Source organism: Schistocerca piceifrons, chromosome 4, assembly GCF_021461385.2.
Source record: "Schistocerca piceifrons isolate TAMUIC-IGC-003096 chromosome 4, iqSchPice1.1, whole genome shotgun sequence".
Classification (NCBI taxonomy): domain Eukaryota; kingdom Metazoa; phylum Arthropoda; class Insecta; order Orthoptera; family Acrididae; genus Schistocerca; species Schistocerca piceifrons.
The window spans coordinates 499,360,241-499,382,055 of NC_060141.1; the positions used below are offsets into that span (position 1 = coordinate 499,360,241).

General features: G+C 41.6%; 1 protein-coding gene across 3 annotated transcripts in view; it reads left to right on the forward strand.

Annotated features, from left to right (window-relative positions):
* Positions 1 to 21,815, forward strand: part of LOC124795301 — a 558,174-nt gene that overhangs the window by 518,213 nt on the left and 18,146 nt on the right. The window lies entirely within an intron of this gene.

Genomic DNA, 21,815 nt, shown 5'->3' on the forward strand with positions numbered 1-21,815 from the left:
GCTCTCCTTGCCACTCTGTCCTGTGCAAGCTTCTTCATCTCCCAGTACCTACTGCAACCTATATCCTTCTGAATCTGTTTAGTGTATTCATCTCTTGGTCTCCCTCTACGATTTTTATCCTCCAATGTTGCCCTCCAGTACTAAATTGGTGATCCCTTGATGCCTCAGAACGTGTCCTACCAACCGATCTCTTCTAGTCAAGTTGTGCTACAAACTTCTCCCCAATCTTATTCAATACCTCCTCATTAGTTATGTGATCTACCCATCTAATCTTCAGCATTCTTCTGTAGCAGCACATTTCGAAAGCTTCTTTTCTCTTCTTGTCCAAACTATTTATCATCCATGTTTCACTTACATACATGGCTACATTCCGTACAAATACTTTCAGAAAAGATTTCCTGACACTTAAATCTACACTTGATGTTAACAAATTTCTCTTCTTCAGAAACGCTTTCCTTGCAATTGCCAGTCTACATTTTATATCCTCTCTACTTTGACCATCATCAGTTATTTTGCTTCCCAAATAGCAAAACTCATCTACTTCTTAAGGTGTCTCATTTCCTAGTGTAATACCCTCAGCATCACCTGATTTAATTCAACTACTTTCTGTTAACCTCATATTGCTTTTGTCGATGTTCATCTTATATCCTCCTTTCAAGACACTGACCATTCCGTTCAACTGCTCTTCCAGGTCCTTTGCTGTCTCTGACAGAATTACAATGTCATCGGCAAACCTCAAAGTTTTTACTTCTTCTCCATTTATTTTAATTCGTACTCCAAATTTTTCTTTTGTTTCCTTTACTGCTTGCTCAATATACAGATATGACATAGGTCTTTCAATTCTCTGTCAAATTCTTCACACAGTATCACATCTCTCATTTCATCTTCATCCTCTTCCATTTCCATTATATTGCCCTCAAGTACATCACCCTTGTATAGACCCTCTATATACTCCTTCCACCTTTCTACTACTTTTCCTTCTTTGCATAGAACTGGTTTTCCACCTGAGCTCTTAATATTCATGCAAGTAGTTCTCTTTTCTCCTAAGGTCTCGTTAATTTTCCTTTATGTGGTAACTAGTGATATATGCCTCTACATCCTTACATTTGTCTTGTAGCCATCCCTGCTTACCCAATTTGCACTTCCTGTCGATCTCATTTTTGAGATGTTTGTATTCATTTTTGCCTGCTTCATTTACTGCATTTTTATACAGGGTGATTCAAAAAGAATACCACAACTTTAAAAATGTGTATTTAATGAAAGAAACATAATATAACCTTCTGTTATACATCATTACAAAGAGTATTTAAGAAGGTTTTTTTTCACTCAAAAACAAGTTCAGAGATGTTCAATATGGCCCCCTCCAGACACTCGAGCAATATCAACCCGATACTCCAACTCGTTCCACACTCTCTGTAGCATATCAGGCGTAACAGTTTGGATAGCTGCTGTTATTTCTCGTTTCAAATCATCAATGGTGGCTGAGAGAGGTGGCCGAAACACCATATCCTTAACATACACCCATAAGAAAAAATCGCAGGGGGTAAGATCAGGGCTTCTTGGAGGCCAGTGATGAAGTGCTCTGTCACGGGCTGCCTGGCGGCTGATCCATCGCCTCGGGTAGTTAACGTTCAGGTAGTTATGGACAGATAAGTGCCAATGTGGTGGCGCTCCATCCTGCTGAAATATGAATTGTTGTGCTTCTTGTTCGAGCTGAGGGAACAGCCAGTTCTCTGCTAGCTCTGCGAGTCGATTTTCCTGGGCTGCGAACAAATGCTTGCTGGATGCGTGCTACATTTTCATCACTCGTTCTCGGCCGTCCAGAACTTTTCCCTTTGCACAAACACCCATTCTCTGTAAACTGTTTATACCAACGTTTAATACACCACCTATCAGGAGGTTTAACACCATACTTCGTTCGAAATGCACGCGAACAACTGTCGTCGATTCACTTCTGCCGTACTCATTAACACAAAAAGATTTCTGTTGTGCGGTCGCCATCTTAACATCAACTGACGCTGACGCCTAGTCAACAGCGCCTCAAGCGAACAAATGTATTACTAAATGAAACTTTATAGCTCCCTTAATTCGCCGGCAGATAGTGCTTAGCTCTGCCTTTTGTCGTTGCAGAGTTTTAAATTCCTAAAGTTGTGGTATTCTTTTTGAATCACTCTGTATTTTCTTGATCCTCTGCTGCCTTCACTATTTTGTCTCTCAAAGCTACCCACTCTTCTTCTACTGTATCTCTTTCTCCTGTTCTTGTCAGTCGTTCCCTAATTCTCTCTCTGAAACTCCCTACAGCCTCTGGTTCTTTAAGTTTATCCACGTCCCATCTCCTTAAATTCCCACCTTCTTGCAGTTTCTTCAGTTGTAATCTACAGTTCATAACCAATAAATTGTGATAAGAGTCCACATCTGCCCCTGGAAATGTCTTACAATTGAAAACCTGGTTCCTAAATGAAATGAAACAAAAAGTTCACTGTTACCAGTCACCATTTTATTTATTTCCACGATATGTTTCGAAGGTTTAAAGCTCTATCATCGGGTGGATTTACAGTAGTAAGTATTACATTTGTGTGTGTGTTGTGTTACGACTTTTTGAGGAACTTGTGGCACTGCCTAGTGGAGAAACAAGACACTATTTCAGAATATGGATTAGGATTACTTTGACAAAAAATTAAACTGATATCTAATGGTAAACATTAAATAAGTAAACTAGAGTACCTTCAGTGGTCACAGGTTCCTTTTGCTGTCGTAACACATCACATGTATACTGCCACATTTGTAAACAAATATGGCGTCTGGAATCAGCCGGGTGCAAGGTTTGTATAGCAGAAGAGAAGACATAATCGCAAAGTGCAAAGAATATACATCGTAACAACGTTATTACAGAATAATTGTTTTAAGCATTTGGCGGTGTTTGTTTTGAGGTGTCAAATAGATGTGTGTGTACTTCAGGTGGTATATAAATCCAATTCTGACAAGTTAAAACAGCTAAACATTCGTACTCGTTTATAAAATCAGGTGAAATGTTAAAATGGCTTAAACTTCATACTTGTTGATAGCAATTAGGTGAAATGTTACAGACTTTAATTGCAATGATCATATTGGCTACAACAGTAAAATCATACATACATTACACTCTTTGATTGGGATTAATAAACAGATGTGAGGTGAGGGGCTGGAGGCAGAAGGAGAGGTAGAGAGAGAGAGAAAAAGTGTGTGTGTGTGTGTGTGTGTGTGTGTGAAGAGAGAGAGAGAGAGAGAGAGAGAGAGAGAGAGAGAGTGATTATATGAGAGAAAACATTTACATGGCAAGGAGTCTTAAGATTGCATGTTGCATATATTAGGTGCCTAAAGGTTGGGGTAATACATTGGTTAATGCTATAAAATATGCAGATAGATATACATTTGTGCCAGTAGTTGATGTACATACAGTTTTAAGCTGACAAGGGGTACAAGCTGTTGGTGTGATGAATTATCTGTGAATGAGGTCAATCTCTTGTATTCTTGGCAGCTGTCAATATTTATGGTAAATATTAGGTGTGTGTGTGTGTGTGTGTGTGTGTGTGTGTGTGTGCATTTTTAAGAGTGTAGGCAGTTGTTGAAAACGGAGTGTTTCAAGGATGTCTAGTTTTCTGCCTTTTGGTTGGATGTGTAGGATGCTAATACTTGTGTTGTTAACATGGTGTTTTGTTTCATGCAGGTGGGTAGCTATTGCTGATGTGTGATATTTTTTTGTTTTTTAGTGCTGCCATATGTTCGTTGAACCTAATCTCAAATGATCTGCCTGTCTGGCCTATGTAGAAGCAGTCACAGTCCAAACATTCAATTTTGTACACACCTGTGTGATGAAGTGGGTTTCGTGTGCCGATGTTGTGGGGTAACTTCTGTCCAATCTTGTTGTCTGTTGTAAAGGATATGCATATGCCTTTTCGTTTGGAGACATTGGCAATCTGGTATGAAATGTTACCCAGAAAGGGGATTGTATGGAAGATGTTATTTTCCTTTTGTTTTTTGTGTTGTGATTCCTTTGCCATTATTGAGTGTTTTAGGGTGTCTACTATGGAGCTGTTATAACCATTTTCAATAGCTGTTTGTTTTATTATTTCAATTTCTTGGTCACATTTATCTTCTGAAAGTGGTAGTTGGATAGCTCTATTAATCATGTACCGGAATTCTGCCATTTTGTGTGCTGTGGGGTGGCAAGAGGAGTTGTGGATTGTGGTATGTGTTGTGGTAGGCTTCCGATAAATTTCAAACTGATGTCTGTTATTCTTTATTCTAATGGTAAGTTCTAGGAAATTTATACTGTCATCTTTCTGGCGTTCAACTGTGAATTTTATGTTTTCATGGGAGTTGTTGAAAAACTGATTCAACTCACTGATGTCATCTTTAGTGCCTTTGATTAAAATGATGGTATCATCCTCATATCTGTAGTAGTAGATGATATTTTTGAGGAGGTGGTGATTGGAATTCAGGATTTTGTCTTCTAGGTTACTTATAAATATTTCTGTTAGCAATCCAGAAAGATTTGAGCCCATTGCCAGACCATCTGTTTGTTTGTAGATTTTATTGTTAAATTTAAAATAGTTGTGTGAAAGTGTGAATTCAAGCAGGTCCATTAGTTCATTAATGTGAGTTGAAGGGATTTTTTTGTGTTTATGTAGGTTGGTATTAATTATCTGTAGTGTGGGATCTATTGGCACAGAGGAATATCATTATATACTCTATCTGACACCTTTCATTGTCTCCAGGCCTCTTCCACAAAATGGCCTATCTTTCGCATCAGGGTTCTAGTTATCTCACACCATATTTCATGGGTATCGGTTTTATTTTCGCATTTATAATATTAGTAGGGAAGTTTGAATTGACAAGGAATACACATTGAGGATTGTATAAGCATTGTATTCTATGTTACCCATGGCTGCACTCGCATATCAGTAAAATCAAATGAAATGTGCATACAGTTTTATTGGCCAGGAGATCCCGGTTGGGAATTCGGGAGCTTGGAGCTAGTCTTATTGTTTGATGTCACTTTGTTGACTTGCATGTCAATGATGATAAAATGGTGATGACAACATACACATCATACACATCTAGATGTGAATAGAAAAAAACCATTTGGGAATTGAACCGAGGAACCTATGCTTGTGATACAATGACACTAACCACATGGTAAAGAGCTGTTCATGCAAATGTAAGCACAACAAAGTAGTTATAAGAGACACTTGATGCTCAGTGACTAAAATGTGATGGGTTTGTGACTGATATTAGAATGGAAGCATGGATTAAACATGTAGAGGATTGTATAAACATTTTATTCATTATGTTGAACCATACCATGTAGAACATATCAAACAGTAAAAGCATTTTCACAAATATGATAATATTCAACAGTCAAAGAGTAATTATTGTTCTGTATTTCATGTTAATATTCTTCAGATCAGTGAATATGTTATACTACACACTTTCTAAAGTAGCTTATGTTCTTTCTTAGTGTTGAAGCCATCTCCATACCAAATTTTATCAAAATCAGTTCAGCAGGCTAACTGTGCAAGCATAACAGAGTTACTTTTGCATTTGTAACATTAGTGTGTTAGTATGCATTAACAAATTTATGTTTCTCACAAACACTTTTCTTGCTGTTTCCTGTCTGCATTTTATATCCTTTCTGCTTCAACCATTCTAATTATTTTGCTACCCAAATATCAAAACCCATCTACCTGATTTCGTAATCTAATTCTCACAGCATCATGTGATGTAATTCACCTAAATTCCATTAACTTTGTTTTTATTTTTGTTGGCATTTGTCTTATCTCTTTTCAAGAACTATCCATTCTTTCAACTGCCCTTTCTCATCCTTAGCTTGCCCTCAGAAATACTTTGGCTGTTTAAAACTGGTTATGAATTCTCTGTCTGAAATTTTGTGGTGTATCCAATTCTGTTCAACATGTACATGCTTCTTTATGGTTCGTGAACCAAGTATTATTGATGATTAATCTACGCCTTGTATAAAACTCTGCCACAATGCTCCCTCTTCCATTTCTTTCATCCACTCCGTGTTCTCCTACTATTTTTTTTTTTTTTTTTTTTTTTCTGTTCATTTTCCTACGGTTTTATTCTATGCTCCTATCACAATTAAATTTTAATTTCCCTTGATTATCCAAATAACTTCCTTTATCCCATAATATAGTGTTTTAATCACTTCATCATTTGCGGAGCAAGTAGGCATGTAAACATGTAATATTGTAGTGGATATTGGCTTCATGTGTGTATGACATGTGTAATCACATAGCACATACTCAGCTTCTTATTCATTGCCACACCTACTCCTGTATTACCCTTATTTCATTTTGTATTTATTACCCTGAAATCACCTGTCTGGATGTATTACCTTCCTGTCATCACTCTTCACTAATTTCTACTGTTCCTAACTTCACCTTACCCGTCTCTCTTTTTAAATTTCCTAACCTGCCTACCCAACTAATGGATCCAGTCTAAATGGGGCACTACTTTACCTTCAGAATGTTTTATCTAAGGTGATGCCATCATCATTAAACACATAATAGAGGTACTTGGCCTCAAGAAGAACAGCGGCTGTAGTTTTCTCTTGTTTTCAGTCATTTGTGGTACTAATACAGCAGTCATGTTGGCTACATGTTTTTAAGACCAGATCAGTCAATCATCTCAATTGTTGCTCCTGCTGAAAAAGCTGCTGCCCCTCTTCAGGAACTACAGATTTTGACTGGCTTTCTCACAGATACTCAGGGTTAACAACACAAAATTAGAGAGGGGTAACTCGGGAACAGTGCAGTAATGAATGAGAAATAAGAATACAGGTACTTACTATGCCTAGTAGCTACATATATGATGAAGAAATAGAAGAAATGTGCAATGAGACAAAAGAAATTATTTAGTTTACTAAAGAAGATGAAAATTTAACTGTGGTGTGTGGCTGAAATTTTAAAATGGTAGGGGCTTGTGATGAGATTAGGGGATGAATGGTGGCCAAACAAGTCTTATGTTGGCAACCTCCATACAAGAGAAAAACAGAAAGACACTGTGCCCCGTCTGTCACCTGTGACACATCTCCAGGGCAGCAGGTTATGTGTTTAGCTTTTTCCAAGTTTTATTAGTAGTATATAGTGCTTAAATTTCGTGCAAGTTTTTGTATTGAAGAGCTTTAGTCTCAGATTTTGCAAGTGTAAATTCAGACAGTCTGTAGCCCAGTTGTCATTTCTACTGAACTGCCAGCTACACAGTTAATTAAGATATCAGTGTCCATTGGTGACATATCAAGAAGGTTACAAGTTGCATATCTAGGTATCTCTCAGGTTTTATAATTTACTTTTTCACTTAGTCTTGCTAGAATGGGCAGGATGTGTGTGTATTGTGTGCAGACTCAAGAGGAGCTGGCCACAGTTTGCGAGCAGTTGAATGTGATTTTGGCTGTGGTCAGCAGCCTTCAGGCTGCTGCCTCAGGGTATAATGGTGGTGGAGAATGTGGTGTGTCACATAGAGCAACTCAGGTGTCACTTCTTTAGCCCATGGGCTCTGCTGCTGGCAGAGGTGGTGAAGGCTACTGGCCTCATGTGCAGGGTGCAAGATGAGCTTGCAATCTGCAGCATTATTCCCAGAGTTGATCAGGGTCCTTTAGTTTGGGGCCAAGTGGATGGTCTCAACCAAAGGATTCGTCGACACTGTGATGGTCTTGCCTGTAGGTTTATAGATCTGTGTTATTGGGTGGGAAATTGTAGGACTCACCTTAATAGGTAAGAGGTGCACTGCACAAAGGAAGCAGCTACTCAGGCAGCAGAGTATGTTTGTGGTGTGCACATGGGGGTTTTTAGTCTAGGCAGTAGAGGTACTCTGATGAACTCTAACCATGTGATACGCATCTTGTATAGACAATGAATTGCAGTAATTTAGTTCCATTATGATGGCCGCAGAGGAATACGGGCAAAGTTTAAATAGATTGTAAATCATGTTCTGGACAAGTATGCGTCTAGTAAGTGGATTAAGGATGGAAAAGACCTACTGTAGTTTAGCAACGAAGTTCGGCAAATGCAGAAGAAGGAAAAGCTGTTGCATTCAAAGTAAAGATATTTTGACTGTCAAAATTTTATCAGTCAATTTTCGAAGTATCTGTAACAAAGTTCCCGAATTTACTGCTGTCCAGGTAAGTTCTTATGCTCAAATTATTCTTGGGACTGAGAGCTGGCTAAAACCTGAGGTAGAGAGCTCTGGATATTTGGTGACTCGTTGAACGTTTATCACGGCAGGCATGTTCATCGCAATTAACAAAACCATTCTCTCTGTTGAGGTTGAGATTGAGTGTGACAGTGAAGATACATATTCATGTATAAGAGGTCTGTATGAAACCAAGTTAATTAATGGATGTTTTTACTGGCTACCTGATTGTGCAGTGAAAGTTCTACGTCATTTGAAAAAAGTTCATGGTCAGCAGCATATAAAGACATTGACCATGCAATACAAGTGGGAGCTGATTTTGATCTACCGAGTATAGATTGGATGTCTGTGGATTCAGTACGGGGGAGGGGGGGGGGGGCAGACAGACAGTCATGTGAAGTCCTTATGAACACATTTTCTGGAAACTATCTTGAGGAGCTAGTTTGGCAGCTTACACACAATGGAAATATCTTAGACCTTTGGCTACAGATAGGTCAGACCTTATTGTAGTGTCTGTATAGAGATGGGGGTTAGTGATCATGCTGTCACCATAGAGACTATGGTTATGAGAGTTAATAAATCAGTCGAAAAGACTGTTTCTGCTACAAAGCCTAGACGAGCAGTTGTTAGCATCTTGTATAGAAAATGAATTGCAGTAATTTAGTTCCATTATGATGGCCGCAGAGGAATACGGGCAAAGTTTAAATAGATTGTAAATCATGTTCTGGACAAGTATGCGTCTAGTAAGTGGATTAAGGATGGAAAAGACCTACTGTAGTTTAGCAACAAAGTTCGGCAAATGCAGAAGAAGGAAAAGCTGTTGCATTCCCAGTTTAGAGGAGAATGTGCAGATGACAACAGGCAAAAATTAGTAAAAATTTGTGTACCTATGAAAAGGTCTATGTGTGAAGCATTCACCATCTAGCAGGGTTATACATTGTCAAAAGATCTGACTGAGAACCCGAGAAAAGTGGTCCTACGTAAAATCGTTAAGCGGGTCTAAGGCTTCCATCCAGTCACTCATTGACTGGTCTGGTGCTGCAGTTGAAGACAGCAAAATGGAAGCCGCAGTTTTAAATTCTGCATTTAAGAAATCATTTATGCATGAGAATTGTACAAACATACCATTGTTTGACTATTGCACAAAGTCCTGAAAGGGCTACATAGCAATAAACATCCCTGGCATAGAGAAACGACTGAAAAGGTTGAAAACAGATAAGTTGCCAGGTCTGAATGGAACCCAAATTCAGTTTTACAAAGAGTATGTTATGGCGTTGGCCCTTTAGTTAGTGCAAAGTCCCAAGCAACTGGAAAAAAGTACAGATGACTTCTGTATATAAGAAAGATAGACCAGTATCCGTAACATGTTTTGAATATAACAAATTACCTTGAGACCAAAAAGCTTTTATTAAAAATTAAACTCCTCCAGCTGTACTTAAGATTTCTTATTTATTTAGCTACTAATTTCAACATTACGTCAACGCCATCTTCAAGCCCGTACACTTTGATGATATCAATTGTGTGTGGCTGAGTACTAGAAGTCCGCGGTGAGACCACATGGATGGCGGGCAGTAACTCAAAGTTACGTATTGGTCTCACCGCGGATTTCTAGTACTCAGCCACACACAATTGATATCATCAAAGTGAACGCGCCTGAATACTGCGTTGACGCAACGTCGAAACTAGTAGCCAAATAAATATGACATCTTAAGTACAGCTAGAGGAGTTTCAGTTTTAATAAAAATTATACCAGCTGATGTCCCACCATCATCCAATTTAAATATGGATGTATGAAGATTAAAAAGCTTATGTCCATGAATCAGCGTGGTTTTAGAAAGCACGGCTCATGTGAAACCCAGCTTGCTCCTTCCTCATGTGACATACTGCAAACTATGAATGAAGGGCAACAGGCTCATTCCATCTTTATAGATTTCCAAAAAACTCTTGACATGCTACTGCACTGGAAATTGTCAACAAAGGTACAACTATACGGAATAGGTTCCCTGATATGTGAGTGGTTTGAGGACCTCATAAGTAAGAGAAAACAGTATGTTGTCCTCGGTGGTGAATGTTCATCAGAGACATGGGTATTGCCAGAAGAACATCAGGGAAGTGTGATAGGACCATTGTTGTTTTTTATATACATAAATGATCTGGCGGATAGGGTGGGCAGCAAACTACAGTTGTTTACTGATGATACTGTGGTGTATGGGAAGGTGTCTGTAGGATGATAAAGATAACTTAGACAAAATTCCTAGATCGTGTTATGAATGGCAGCTGTCTCTAAATGTAGAAAAACATAAGTTAATGTGTTAATGTTCGGATACAGAATTAGTTGTGTCCTGCTTGAAATGTCATTTAAATAACAGGATGTAATGTTGCAATGTGATATGAAATGGAACAAGCATGAGAGGATTGTGGTAGGGGAAGTGAATGGTTGACTTTGGTGTCTTGAGAATATTTTAGGAAAGTGTGGTTCATCTGTAAAGGAGATCGCGTATAGGATGCTAGTGTGATCTGTTCTTGAGTACTGCTCAAGTATTTGGGACCTGCTTCAGATCAGATTAAAGGAAGATGCTGAAGCAATTCAGAGGCAGGCTGCTAAATTTGTTGCCTTTAGGTTCAAACAACACTCAAGTGTTACAGAAATGCTCTGAGAACTCAAATGGGAATTCCTGGAGTGAAAGCAATATTCTTTTCGAGGAACACTTGAAAAAATTTAGAGAACCAGCATTTGAAGCTGACTGCAGAACAAACCCTCTTCTGCCAACATATATTTTGTGTAAGGCCCATGAAGATAAGATATGAGAAATTATAGCTGATATGGCGTCACATTTTTCCCTCGCTCTATCTGTGAGCAGAGCAGGGAAGGTAGTATAGTGGTACAGGGTACCGTCCGCCACACACTATACAATGCTTGCAGAGTATATATGTAGATGTTGATGTAAAATAGAAAAATCAAGTGAGGGAGAGTAAGCAATAAAGAAATTTGGAAGAAGATTAATACTGATCTCTGTGACCGCTCCTTTTGTAAGATGCTCCTTATAATAACCATACTATCTCCCAACTACTGGCTAGAGCTTTCGTATCAAATGGAAACAACTTGTATCACACATCAACTTTTATGCAATCACTTTCCAGCTTTTTATGCTGTTTTGAAAACTCCACGTTGTTGATAAAAATGAAAGGGCAAACTAGTTACTATCTTGCAGCCTGTTTTACCTTATGTCTCATCTGGATCCTTTCGAAACTTTACAGTACGGTAACTTGCTCTACAATATGTGCTTGATTGTCACCATCCACCTGCAATCAATTTACAGGTCTTGTTCTTTTTTCTTCCCATGTTATTTATTTTCGTAGTCCTTCATTTTCATTTGTTTTTTCCTACTTAACTATTTTATATGCATTTAGTTTTTCCCCCGTTTTGGCTTGTTTACGACATATATCCACTCATCTTTGACTTTCCCACTCTTCTCTCAACCATGTCTTCAAAATTTTTCTAGTGCCAACAATCCATTTTTCACTCTCATCGTGTCTGGTTAGTCTTCCTGGACCAGGGGACGTGGGTCACTTTCCAATATGTGTCCTCAGAGTCTTTTGCTGTGGCATGCCTGAATACTCTTTTTCCGGTTTACAGGCTGCATCATTTTGCATAAAATAATTGAGTTTCAACAGCTATTTCTTCCAGTCTCATCAGAAGTAATAAACCACTGTTTACTGGGGATGACACACTGTTCTGCTTATATGATCACAATTGCAGAGTTTGGGGCCAATCAGATAGGAACAAAGTGATACATGAAAGATAAGTTGCACAGCTCACAAGCCCTCTGGTCCGCCACAAGGCCAATCGCATCAGGAGACATGAGGGGCCATTGTACACTCCTGGAAATTGAAATAAGAACACCGTGAATTCATTGTCCCAGGAAGGGGAAACTTTATTGACACATTCCTGGGGTCAGATACATCACATGATCACACTGACAGAACCACAGGCACATAGACACAGGCAACAGAGCATGCACAATGTCGGCACTAGTACAGTGTATATCCACCTTTCGCAGCAATGCAGGCTGCTATTCTCCCATGGAGACGATCGTAGAGATGCTGGATGTAGTCCTGTGGAACGGCTTGCCATGCCATTTCCACCTGGCGCCTCAGTTGGACCAGCGTTCGTGCTGGGCGTGCAGACCGCGTGAGACGACGCTTCATCCAGTCCCAAACATGCTCAATGGGGGACAGATCCGGAGATCTTGCTGGCCAGGGTAGTTGACTTACACCTTCTAGAGCACGTTGGGTGGCACGGGATACATGCGGACGTGCATTGTCCTGTTGGAACAGCAAGTTCCCTTGCCGGTCTAGGAATGGTAGAACGATGGGTTCGATGACGGTTTGGATGTACCGTGCAATATTCAGTGTCCCCTCGACGATCACCAGTGGTGTACGGCCAGTGTAGGAGATCGCTCCCCACACCATGATGCCGGGTGTTGGCCCTGTGTGCCTCGGTCATATGCAGTCCTGATTGTGGCGCTCACCTGCACGGCGCCAAACACGCATACGACCATCATTGGCACCAAGGCAGAAGCGACTCTCTTCGCTGAAGACGACACGTCTCCATTCGTCCCTCCATTCACGCCTGTCGCGACACCACTAAAGGCGGGCTGCACGATGTTGGGGCGTGAGCGGAAGACGGCCTAACGGTGTGCGGGACCGTAGCCCAGCTTCATGGAGACGGTTGCGAATGGTCCTCGCCGATACCCCAGGAGCAACAGTGTCCCTAATTTGCTGGGAAGTGGCGGTGCGGTCCCCTACGGCACTGCGTAGGATCCTACGGTCTTGGCGTGCATCCGTGCGTCGCTGCGGTCCGGTCCCAGGTCGACGGGCACGTGCACCTTCCGCCGACCACTGGCGACAACATCGATGTACTGTGGAGACCTCACGCCCCACGTGTTGAGCAATTCGGCGGTACGTCCACCCGGCCTCCCGCATGCCCACTATACGCCCTCGCTCAAAGTCTGTCAACTGCACATACGGTTCACGTCCACGCTGTCGCAGCATGCTACCAGTGTTAAAGACTGCGATGGAGCTCCGTATGCCACGGCAAACTGGCTGACACTGACGGCGGCGGTGCACAAATGCTGCGCAGCTAGCGCCATTCGACGGCCAACACCGCGGTTCCTGGTGTGTCCGCTGTGCCGTGCGTGTGATCATTGCTTGTACAGCCCTCTCGCAGTGTCCGGAGCAAGTATGGTGGGTCAGACACACCGGTGTCAATGTGTTCTTTTTTCCATTTCCAGGAGTGTATATTTGAAACTGAGTGCTCACAACCCCACTACCAGCATCAAGCATTCATTTTTTATTTCTCTAGACATGTGAAGCCCACCTCCCATGCCCTGTGTGTACAGCTGGTCTCTGGTAAATTGTTGCTGTTTAATCTCAGCTACCTCCCTAAAAAAAGAATCCTAATCTCAGCTATGGCTTACCTCTCAAGCTCCCTTTGTTTAAAATGTCACTTGTGCTCCATACAATACTCCACAACAGTATCACTGGCTGACCTGTAAAGATGTCACATTTGTAAGAGGCACCATAAACACCAGGCACTCAAAGATCTATGTCATCTTAACAGAGTGTAACATATCTTGTATCTTGAGGGTGGACCAGAATACTGTTCTTGGTACATATCTCTGCAGCATATGTCCTAACATGCTGCTTGTTGCTCCACAGTGTGGCAAGAATGCAGCTGGCCTGGCCTCTTCTGCCAATTCAGAAGGCGCCCTTCATCAATAGCACCTGCAGGCATCTGCAATGACTCCCTTTCTGTACCCATTCTCTCTGAACATGTGTCTCAAGTGCTGCAGTTCAGAATGTAGGTATTAATCATCAGAAATGATCTTCGCCCAGTGTACTAACATATTCAGGACTGATTTTTCGCGCACAGGTTGGTGAAAATGATGAAAACTATTGATATTAAAGTACTGAATGACCAAGCCTGGCTTCTGCTCAGCTAAACCTTCCAACAACAGTAGCTTGCCATTGTTCTCCAATTCAGTAGTAATTTAATGTTGGGATGGACAATATTCATGTGATCTATGAACTGAACTGCTGCACTGCATTTTCACCACGGGACCATATCGGGAAGGCATCATCACCTTAACCATAGGAAGCAAGACAGATGCACACTCCAGAGCTCAGGCTCTGCCCCTCAAAGTGCTCCACAAAGAAATTTGGAGCTGCTGGAGACAGTGGTGATGTCATCGTTGTGCCATCAGTCATCTGATAGTATTCATTGCGGTACAAGAAGTACATTCACGTTGATCTCAGATGGAAACTGACGGGCCAAAAGATCCATTGTGGCTTGTACTGGCACCCCTGATAAAAGTAACACTACATCCGGACTAACCATTATGTCATTTTGGCCTATCTTCATATTCAGGAGTATCAAACAGATGTCTGCGAGGTAACAATGTGGTGTTCACAATGTCTCAGTGTGGATGCTAATAACCCTGCCACCTCTAGGTGGACGAACTGATTGCACTAACAATGGGCCTAAGATTAGGCTACCAAATATACGCAAGGAAGATGTCTCTCTTAGGCTCTCTCTTAGTGCAGCCAGTTCATCCACCTGGCAAAACATCTTGCAGGGTCATCAACACCCAAACTGGGATATTGTTAACACCACATTGTTAACTTGCAGACATGTGTTAAGAGACTCAAGAAAATGTAGTTAGTTCAAAACAACATAATGGTTAGTCCAGACGTAGTGTCATTTTTCATAAGAGTGTCAGTGCAAGACACACTGGATATTTTGCCCAACAGTTTCCAGCTAGGATCATCAAGTTGTTCCATCAAGCCATACAACAACATAATTCTTGTACCCTGGTGAATATTATGAGATGGCATCACCACTGTCTTCGGGACTCACAAATTTCCTTGTGGAGTACTTTAAGGAGTGGGCTCTGAACTCTGACTCTTGCTCCCTACAGTACGCTGATGACACCTCCCTTATCTGGCCTCACAGTGAAAAGGCACTGCAGCAGTTCATTGATCACATCAACAGTGTCCATCTCAACATTGAATTTACCGTCGAGATGGAGAAGGATAGCAAACTACTGTTAATAGATGTTTGAGTCGAGTGGAAGGCAGCAGATCAGCTTGGTCATGCAATGTACAGGAAACCAATACACCAATTGGTTCTTAAAAACGCCAGTATTTTTCACCATGTACACAAGTAAACAGCCCGGAACATGTTAGTACACGGACCAAAAATTATTCCTAATGATGACCACCTAACAGTCCAAATTGCAGCACTTGAAACACATATTCAGAAATAACCTTTACAGCATGAGAGATATTACAAATGCTTTCTGGTGCCAGAAGAGGCCAACTGGCTGCATTCCTGCCATACTGTGGGGCAACGAGTAGCAAGTTAGGATGTGTGCTGTAGACACATGGGCTGAGACCAGTGTTTTGGTCTGCTCCCAAGATACAAGGTATATGTTAGGCCCTGTTAAAGATGACATGGGACTTAGCATGGTCGGTGTGTGCAGTGTCCCCTGCGAATGTAGCAGTATCTGTATAGGTCAAACAATTTGCACTGTTGTAGAGCATTGTACAAACCACAAGCAAAATATTAAACAAAGGAAACTTGAGAAGTTGGCCATATTGACTGGAAAACCAAAATAAAATACAATTTGAAAAGAAAAGGTCTTGACTCTTGCATTGTTGTGCTGGGTTTCTGTAGTACGAGTAAAGCAGGTGTCCAAGGTTAGAATAAACGGCAGCAGTTTTAGCAGAGACACTTAGTATGGCATGAGTGGCTGTTTTAAACATGGAACTGGCTCCTTGTGCCACATGATGTCGTTGGTCTTGCAGTGAACTGAAGCTGCTGTGAGCTATGCAACTTGCCTTCCATGCATGTGTCTCATCAGCCCTCTTTGACTATTTCCAAATATTGTAGTCTTGTACGTATAAGCAGAACACCATGCCAGCCTCAGCAGTCAGTGGTTTTTACTTCTGGTGACTATGGTGGAAACAGTCATCAAAGCTTGAGTGTTTTATTCAAAATGATGCATCTAGCAAACTCTGAAGAGTTTATTGACTTTCCTATATTTTAAGCTGTATTAGTCTGTTTTCCTTATATCCATTCCATATTTTTGCCAGAAGGAGGAACCTACTGATTCCTGGCATTTTACACCATTCAAGAGGTACCCATCTGCTGATGCTATCCAACAAGTTAATTTTCTCCATATGTATTATAAATACTACTTGTTCATTGACTATTTTCATAGATATAGTATTAATTTTTACTATACAGAACTGTATGTGCATCTTACTGATAGAGGCTAGTGCTGTACATACCAGGTGTACTGGTATGAAATGAGGGTGCGTGTTTTTTTTTTTTTTTTTTTTTTTTTTTTTTTTTTTTTTTTTTTTTTTTTTTTTTTGTGAAAATGAAACACTAATTTTGAATTGAAAAGTAAAAACATTTTATTCAAAGTACTGACCGTTGCTTTCTATACATTTTGACCACCTTTCTGGCAATTTGTGGACACCACGCTAATAGAAATGTTCATCTTTTGAAGCAAACCAATCAGACACCCAATTTTCGACTTCTTCGTAGGAATCGAAGTGTTCCTCAGCCAATTCGTGTCCCACTGATGAAAACAAATGGTAGTCGGAAGGGGCCAAGTCTGGTGAATATGGCGGGTGGGCTAGCAGCTCCCAGCCAAGTGTTTTGATTGTATCCTGAACCAGTTTTGCTTTGTGTGCAGGTGCATTGTCGTGTAAAAAAATTACTTTGCCATGTCTTCTGGCCCATTCTGGTCTTTTATTGATCAATGCGTAGGTCAAATTGATCATTTGTTGTCTGTAGCGATTAGTATTCACAGTTTCACCGGGTTTTAGAAGCTCACGGTACACCACACCTTTCTGATCCCACCAAACACAGGCCATTGTCTTCTTGCCGAATCGATCTGGTTTTGCAGTCGATGTTGATGGTTGTCCCAGATTAACCCATGATTTTTCCCATTTAGGATTCTTAAAATAAATCCATTTTTCATTGCCAGTAAGAATTCGATGCAAAATTGATTTTCTTTCATGTCTTTGAAGCAAAATTTGACAAATAGTTTTTTGGTTTTTCATCTGTCTTTCATTCAATTCATGTGGCACCCATTTTCCACACTTTTGGATCTTTCCCATAGCTTTCAAACGGTCAGAAATTGTTTGTTGTGCAACATTTAGCATTGTTGCCATTTGCTTCTGACTCAAAGTATCATCTTCGTCCATTATTGCTTGCAATTCAGCATCTTTGAACTTTTTTGGTGGTCTTCCACTTTATTCATTTTTTACGTCAAAATCATCATTTCTGAACAGTTGAAACCATCTTGAACATGTTGCTTCTGATAGAGCATGATCACCATATGCCTTGACAAGCATTCAATGCGACTCTGCAGCAGATTTTTTCAAATGAAAACAAAAAATTTAATGCTTTCCGCAAATCATCACTTTCTGGTACAAAATTCAACATTGTTAACATGATGAAAACATATGATGTTTGTTCCATGACTTGATGTATACTAAATTTCTTTGACAGATGTCATACCAACCAAACAAAACGAAATTAAAGCTCGTTTACAACAAATGTTCCCTATCAACACATTTGTATCTTAACGCTCATTTCGTACCGGTACACCTGGTAGTTACCTGTTATAATTTTTAACTGTGGGAGATGCCTTCAAGTTATTAAATTTGTAATAAATCTAATTAAATCCTCACCTATAGGTGAATAAATAGCTTTCAAGTTCTTGCTCTTTCTCTAGTAGAAGTACATACATTCACACACACAGACACCCAAAAGTACACACCCATGACAATGGTGAAACTGACTGTTGATTATCGATAGCAGTTGCCTGGGCAGATGGAAATGGGAAGGGGGTAGGGAAAGATGCATGAGGTGAGGAGGTGCTGCAGGATAGTGAGAGGCAGGTTTCTTGACGGATGACTCAATGGCTGCACAACAAGATGAAAGGAGTACAGAGGAGGGAGCACATAATAGTTAAAGAGAGAGGGAAAAGGGGAAGTGAGGGGAGAATAAGGGAGGAAGGTACCTCTTATATGCTGTACCCTCTGAGCTACTTTCTTGTTGTGTAACTGCCAAGTCATCTGTTGAAAAGAATGTCTCTCACTATCCCATCTCCCCCTCATGGTTTTGTGCATCCATCCCTACCTCATCCCCTCTTCCATTTTGCTAGGCAATTGCTATTGATAATCATTAGTCAGTCTTGCTGCAGCCGCAGGGGGGTATGTATGGGTGTCTGTGTGATTGTGTGTGTGTGTGTGTGTGTGTGTGTGTGTGTGTGTGTGTGTGTGTGTGTTAGATTAATCTAAAAGCTAGCCTTTCTTTAATGTATTTTCAATGACTCTACTGTTGGGCCAGTTGTTACCTTTACTCTTAAATTATTTGCATTCTACCAGGTCTTTTCATTTATTCGGTATTTTATTCAGTTGTATGTAGTATGATGTAGCTCTATGGAATTTTGATGGTAGCGTACCAGAATAAAATCTTATCAATACTTGATGGTGTAAATCAATCTTTAATATGCTCATATTGCTTGTATTCATATTTAGTTGTAAACTAGGGATGTTAAATTTAGTACAGTCTTCATTTATTGCCAATGAAATATCTTGGAGATATTGTGAGAAGGAGAGTTGTTACTCACCATATAGCGGAGATGCTGAGTCGCAGATAGGCACAACAAAAAGATTTTCACACTTAAAGCTTTCGTCCAATAGCCTTTGTCAACAATACACCCGCATGAGCACACGTGTGTGGGTGCACGCGCGCGTGCGTGCGCACACACACACACACACACACACACACACACACACACACACACACACACACACACACACACACCACTCTCACACACGACTGTAGTCTCAGGCAACTAAAACCACACTGCGAGCAGCAGGACCAGTGCATGATGGTGAGAGTGGCGACTGGGTGGGGGAAAGGAGGAGGCTGGGGTGGGGAGGGGGAGGGATAGTGTGGTGGGGTTGGTGGACAGTAAAGTGCTGCAGGTTGCACGGCGGCCAGGGGAGAGGTGGGGAAAAGGGGGGGGGGGGAGTAGCGGAAAAGGAGAGAAATAAATAAAATAAAATAAATAAAAAAAATACTGGGTGTGGTGGTGGAATGAAGGCTGTGTAGTGCCGGAATGGGAGCAGGGAAGGGGCTGGATGGGTGAGGACAGTGACTGACGAAGGTTGAGACCAGGAGGGTTATGGGAATGTAGGATGTATTGCAGGGATAGTTCCCAAGTGTGCAATTCAGAAAAGCTGGTGTTGGTGGGAAGGATCTATATGGCACAGGCTGTGAAGCAATCTTTGAAATGAAGGATATCATGTTTGGCAGCGTGTTCAGCAACAGGGTGGTCCACTTGTTTATTGGCCATAGTTTGTCGGTGGCCATTCATGCAGACAGCCAGCTTGTTGGTTGTCATGTGTACATAGACTGCAGCACAGTGGTTGCAGCTTAACTTGTAGACCACATGACTGGTTTCACAGATAGCCCTGCCTTTGATGGGATAGGTGATGTTAGTGACCAGACTGGTGTAGGTGGTGGTGGGAGGATGTATGCGACAGGTCTTGCATCTAGGTCTGTTACAGGGGTATGAGCCATGAGGTAAGGGATTGGGAGGAGGAGTTGTGTAATGATGGACGACTATATTGTGTAGGTTCGGTGGACGGCGGAATACCACTGTGGGAGGGATGCGAAGGATAGTGGGCAGGACATTTCTCATTTCAGGTCACGACGAGAGGTAATCAAAACCCTGGCCGAGAATGTAATTCAGTTGCTTCAGTCCTAGATGTTACTGAGTTATGAGGGGAATGCTCTTCTGTGACCAGATGGTGGGGCTTTGGGAGGTGGTGGGAGACTGGAAAGATAAGGCACAGGAGATTTGTTTTTGTACAAGGATGGGAGGATAATTATGGTCAGTGAAGGCTTCAGAGAGACCCTCGGTATATTTCAAGAGGGACTGCTCGTCACTGCAGATGCAATGACCATGGGTCTATTGGCTGTACAGAAGGGACTTCTTGGTTTGGAAAGGGTGGCAGCTGTCAAAGTGGAGGTATTGCTGGTGGTTAGTAGGATTGATACAGATGGACATACTGATGTAGCCATCTTCAAGGTGGAGGTCAACAACTAGTAAGGTGGCTTGTTGGGTTGAGTAGGACCAGGTCAAGCAAGGGAGAAGTTTTTGAGGTTCTGGAGGAATGTGGATAGGGTGACCTCACCTTTGATCCAGATAGCAAAGATGTCCTCAGTGAATGTGAAACAGGTGAGTGGTTTAGGATTCTGGGTGTTATGTAAGGATTCCTCTAGATGGACAATGAATAGGTTGGCATAGGATGATGCCATGCAGGTCCCCACAGCCGTACCCCAGATTTGTTTGTAGGTAATGTCTTCAAAGAAGAAGTAATTGTGAGTGAGGATATAGTTGGTCATGGTGACTGGGAAGGAGGTTGCTGGTTTGGAATTCGTCAGGCGTTGGGAAAGGTAGTGTTCAATAGCAGTAAGGCCATGTGTGTTAGGAACGTTAGTGTACAGGGGGGTGGCATCATTATTGACGAGCAGGGCACCGTGTGGTGAAGGGACAGGAACTGTGGAGAGTTGGTGGAGGAAATGATTGGTATCTTTTATGTAGGAGGGTAGGTTCCGGGTAATGGGTTGAAGGTGTTGGTCTATGAGAGCAGAGATTCTCTGAGTGGGGGCACAGTAACCAGCCACAAGGGGGCGTCCTGGGTGGTTAGGTTTATGGATTTTAGGAAACATATAGAAGGTAGGAGTGTGGGGAGTGGTAGTGGTGAGTAGAGAGATGGACTCCGGGGTGAGGTTCTGGGATGGGCCTAAGTATTTGACTAGTGACTGGAGAGCCTGCTGGATTACTAGAATAGGGTCACTGTGGCAAGGTTTGTTGGTGGAAGTATCTGACAGTTGGTGGAGTCCTTCCGCCAGGTAATCCTTGCAATTCACAACAACAGTGGTGGAGCCTTTGTCCACAGGTAGGATTATAATGTCGGGATCAGTTTTTAGATGGTGGACTGCGGTTCTTTCTGTGGATGTAAGGTTAGTCTGCATGATGAGGGATTTGGGGAATGATAGTGAGTCAAGGTTTGAGGTTAAGAAACTCAGGAAAGTTAACAGGGGGTGGTTTGGGGGAGTGGGGGTGGATCACGGTTGGATAGAGTAATGAACTGAGTTAAGCAAGGTTCAGCATTGGTTTTTGGTTGAGTCTGATTTGTAGAGTTGATGGCAAAAAAGTGTTTCCACTGTAGGGACTGGGAGAAGGAGAGAAGATCTTTAATAAGTTCTGCATAATTCAATTTTGGAGTGGGGCAAAAGGTGAGGTCTTTGGAAAGGACTGATATTTCTATGGGGCTAAGGCTTCTGGAAGAAAGGTTCATGACTGTGTTGCAGGTATGTTTAAGTTCTGGATTCTGTTTGCTGGTGGGAAGGAGTTTTGGAGGTGATGTAAGTGTACTAGGTCTGTGAGACAGGGTTTGTCAGCTATGAGGGGGCATGGGGGAGGTTTTGGAGGTTGTTGTGGAGGTGGTGGACAGTGGTA